At 57.3% G+C, this 4,631-nt stretch overlaps 1 protein-coding gene across 1 annotated transcript in view; it reads right to left on the reverse strand.

Annotated features, from left to right (window-relative positions):
• The window catches only part of LOC103602968 (glycerophosphodiester phosphodiesterase domain-containing protein 5-like), a gene marked incomplete at its 3' end in the record, with an annotated part of 73,925 nt that extends 72,516 nt beyond the window's left edge, over positions 1-1,409 (reverse strand). The window contains exon 1 of the mRNA XM_008587425.1: positions 842-1,409. The remainder of the gene's footprint in view (positions 1-841) is intronic.
• Between the last annotated feature and the right edge of the window lie 3,222 nt (positions 1,410-4,631).

The raw sequence follows: 4,631 nt of genomic DNA on the forward strand, positions 1-4,631 counted from the left end.
TTAGGGCCTGGGGGGCAATTGGTCCCATCCCCCGCCCCCCCCCCCCTCCCGGGCCTCAGTGTTCCTATTACTAATGTGAAGGAGGTGAGCTGGGTAATTGCTGAGAGGCCAGATCCCTTCCAGCTCTGATGGGATCTGACTTGAGGACCTCTACAGTGAGTTCCCCAACAGATAAGCAGCGTCTCAGGATCTCCAGACTGTCTTAGAGACCCTGGGGTCTGGCACATAGGGACCAGGAGCAGCTGCTCTCCTATCCCGGATCCATGGGAGAGAAGCTTTGGAACTGGGAAGCTTCCAACCTCTGCCCTCAATTCTTGGTCACCTTTTCTGGGAGTGGAAGGCAAGGAGAAGCCACCTCCTCAGCCTCAGGATCAGCGCTTGGAGGGCCCAGTGGCCCCACTATGAACCCCCCCCCCCACACACACACACATCCCCGCCTGCTGGTGCTCCACTTCCTTTCTTCTCCGCTCACTCGGCTTCTTTCCTTCTTTAGCCTGTCCCTCTTCCACACTCTCATCCCCAGTGTGAAAAGAGAGGGTCATTCATCCCCGTTGAGCCTCAGTTTCCCCGTCTGCAAGCGCCCGTAACAATACACAACACCTTCTATCTCGTGGAGTAGCAGTGCGCCTCGAATGAGGGACCATTTGTGCAAGGGCGGGGCGCGGACCTGCACACAATGGGCGCTCAATAAGTGCCCGTTTTCTCCCATCCCCCTCCCTTTCCCGCGCCCCCTCCTAGCCAGTTCCAGCCTCTGCCAGTTCCCCTTACACACCCTCAGCTGGCCCGGGTGCTGCTGCGGTGGGGTCGGGGACCGCCCCTGCCCGGCATCCGGGGCTCTCACCTGCAGTCTCGGCTCTCGCCGGCCGCCGGGGCAGAAGGGGGCCCCTGTGTTCTCTTCGGGGCAAGCGCTGAGCCCCTCGCCTGGAGCGGCAGGAAGGTGGCAGCTTCGGGTCCCAGCACCAGCCCTGTGGTTCAGTCCCACGGTCCTGCCCTCACGGGGCGCTGGACCCCGGCCGGGGCTTCCCGGGCGCTCGCACTCTTCCGAGAACGGAGCACTCAGTCGGAGGCAGCTGAAGGTTAGGGTCTCGGGGAGTCAGATTCTGGGGTGCCCGGGCTCCTTTGCACTCAGGTGGAGGGAGAGGGGTGGGGTGGCTGAGACCACCCTGCGCTAACCCGAGGGCGGAGGACTGGGGGCTCCAACACGCGCCGATAGAAAGGCTGGAAACGAACCCGCAACCACGGACCCGTACGGTGGGGCCAGGAGCGTCCCGCCGGTGCACTGGATCCGGGCCGGGGCTGGGGTGTCCCGACCGCACGCCCCGGACCTCCGGGCCGAGAGCGTCCCGGCGCGGAGCCCGGGGCTGGGACCGACAGGGCAGGGCAGGCGCCGGCGGGGAGGCGCAGCGGCCGGAGCCCGGCGGGGAAGTCTTCCCAGGACCGACTCGGCTCGCTCGGCAAAACGGGGCGCACCACATTGCCATCTGGACCCTCCCAGACCTTGATGTCCTCGGTAAAGGGAGCATCGTCCTCCTGCTCCCATCAAAACCGACCCTCCTGTGGCTCTATGACACCCAGATCCTTGTTGTTCATTTGTCCTGATAATGTTCTGTCTTAATGGCCACCTTTAATACTTTTTGCCTAAACCAGTGACCTCTGATCAATTACAAATGCTGTGGCAGTGCAGGAGAGATCCGCTCTCCTTCCCGGGCCCCGCGCCGTCGGGCAGCAGGAGCCAATCAGAGAGTGGGGGGAGAACGGAGCTGTGCGGAACGTGGACCCTACCTCGGGGAGGGCGGGCAGGCAAGGAGAGGTGAGGCTGGAGAGAGGACGATGGAGGGGCAGGCGCTTCTTAAAGAGCCGAGCCGGGGAGAGGGTTTACGTGGGGACCCCGATGGAGGGAGAGGCGAGGAGGACCGGTTTGTTTGGGACGGGGACAAGGGGACTGCCGTGTAGGGGAGTCGTGGGGGAAAGAACGGGGGTCGGGATAGGAAAAGAATCGGGCGAGGTAGGGTTGAGACGAAATGGGATACCTGGGGGTAGGGGTCCGCGGGAAGGTCGCCGGCCTTATCTTGCCCCTCTCTGGCTTCTAGAACTCAGCGCTTGGAGGTGAGAGTTGGATGCTGTGAAATGTTCAGAGTTCAGGAAGCCGTGAAAGATAAATTTTTGAAAATAAAGAGCAGATCTCTCTTCCACACTTCCTCTTTCCCAGCGCCCATCCCCGGGAGGAAGGTCGCTGGCAGTTTTTAAGATATGAAGTCAAGAGCAGAGGTGTGTGAGAGAGAAGTCTGGAGAAGCAGATGGATACAGACAGCAGGGAGTTTGGACTTTATTCTAAGGACCAAAAACTGTGTTGGGGTCTTCCTCATGATCCTTAATGCTGAGGCTCAAGCCTTGACGAGCTCTGAGTTTGGATTCACTTGTCAGGGGGGATCCCTGGGAAGTTTTTAAGCCAGTCATTAATATGAGAACGTTTTGTAGGGAAACCAGGTAGCATGAAAACATTGATAGTCCCCTGGAGGCAAATTCTGTGGGGCCTGCGCTGTCCTTACGGCCTGGACCCAGAGGCTCTGCCTAAATCTCCTCTTTACAGTGCACCAAAGTTAAGACTGAGAGACTGGTGGAAAGAACGAGGAAAAGGGTGAGCTGGAGGCAAAAGTCCAGGCTGGAGGAGTGGGGATTGGGGCATGAGGGTGCCCTCTCAGCCATGCCCAGGGGCTAGGGGTGGGGAGGTTGGCCCCAGCAAGCTCACCCTGCTCCCTGGAACCTGAGGGCTGGTAGGAGGCAGTTTTGTCTTGTGTATGCAATGGTGTAATTGGTGATGGTGCTAAGAAACCTTGTGCCTTCTCCCTCTGCTCAGAACCTCTCCAGCACCGAGTTGCCAGCATGATCAAGCCCTAGGTCCTCAGCCTGGTGTTCCAGCCCCTCCATTATTGCTCTGTGCTACCCCCACCAGCCTCATCACTCCATCACCTCCCTCTCCCCTCACACCAAACTTCTCTCAGATCCACCAACAGGCAGCATGCATCAGTCTCCTCCATGTGGTTGCTCCTGCTCTTCCCCTTATCTGGGGGCCCTGTTCTCCTTCTCTCCTAAATATATTCCTGCTTTCCTGCTGGGCAGAAGGGAAGACCCTTGAGGCTAAATGCCCATTTGTCTTCACTGCTATATCCTCAGAGCCTAGTACAGAGCCTGGTACATAGTGCTCAGTAAATGTTCAATGTTCCATCTCTCAAGTCAAATTTCACTTCCTCTGAGAAGCCCTTTTGAACTCCTCCAGGCAGCCTGCTTTTGGCCTGGCTCCCTCAGTTTGAAGGCTCTATAATTATTTATGTCCACGTCTAAGTCCCCCCCGGCCCCAACACACACACACTGGGCTGGGATGTTGAGGGCATGTGCCCTCACCTCCCACCCTCTACCTCCCAGCCTAGTGCCCTGCAGCCCAAGTGAGATCTCAGCATTGGGAGATTGAATGAATGAGTTCTCTGACCGCCCTGCTAGGAGAGCCTCCTCAGCTGGCTCAGACGAGCCAAATATCAGAATGAAAAGGAGCTTTTCAGAACAGACCCACCATGACCCCTGAGCACCGGGGTAGGCTTGCCCAAGGTCACCAGGAGGTGACCAGCAATCAAGTCTCAGGCGCCAACATTTGCCCTCTGGCCACTTTTCCAGAGGCCAGAGTCTTCTGAACTGGGAGGATCTGGCCTTTTTGTGGCCAGGGAGGCTCACATAGCATCACAGAAGCATGGTCACAGTGGCTTGTCTGGGAGGGTGATAGAGGGTTCAGAGGCTGTCTCTGAACCTGTGCCTGGAGGGTGACAGGAAACGCTGGCCGTTTTTGCCTGGTGCCCCCCTGCTCCCTAGAACCTTCTAACTCCTTTTATTCTTCTAACCAGAGGTGGATTAACAGAGAAGCTATGTAGCTTAAGCTTTGGGCCCCTCTGTTAAGTGAAGCTCCTTCCCATTCTCAGAACAGATAAATATTCACTTTTGCCTTTACATTTATTACTAATTTTGAATTCCTTTTCTTAAATCAGCCACTGAATTGTATAAGCCTTCATACTGCATGCAATCTGCTTCCAGCAAATTGTCACAATGCACCCACTGGGTGCAGGCACCATGCTGGGTGCTGGCAGGGACTCCAAGGAGCACAGGCAGGTAGGGAGGGCCCTGCCCCTGCACTCACTGTCTGGGGCAGTTGTCGGCTCAACTGAACCCACTGGGCCCTCACGGTACATCGTGCTTTCTTACCTCTCTGCCTTTCTCTCTGCCAGCCTGGAATCTTTCCCTGTCTCTCCTGCCCACCTGTGCCCCACTCAGCCAGTGGAGATTTTCTCCATCCTTCAAGGCCCAGCCCACAAACTGACTCCCCTGAGAAGCCCGCCTGCTTCTCTCAGTGGTCAGCACCGCATCTTCCTTTGGAGCCTGTGACACTGAAGACCCTTGTACTTCTTTTGGATCTTGGGCTGCTGTTGGTGGGTCAGTTTTCCCACTAGATTGTGAGCTTTTCAAGGGCAAGGGATGGGTCTGATTTCTCTCTGCCTCAGTACGTGCATCTCAGTCTGTCATTCGCCAACGTTTCCTGAGCTGGGCCAAGTCCTATACCAGGCATATACCAGGTGAGGACCCGCCCT

The sequence above is a fragment of the Galeopterus variegatus genome, unplaced genomic scaffold, assembly GCF_000696425.1.
Source record: "Galeopterus variegatus unplaced genomic scaffold, G_variegatus-3.0.2 Scaffold4388, whole genome shotgun sequence".
In the NCBI taxonomy this organism is placed as follows: Eukaryota; Metazoa; Chordata; class Mammalia; order Dermoptera; family Cynocephalidae; genus Galeopterus; species Galeopterus variegatus.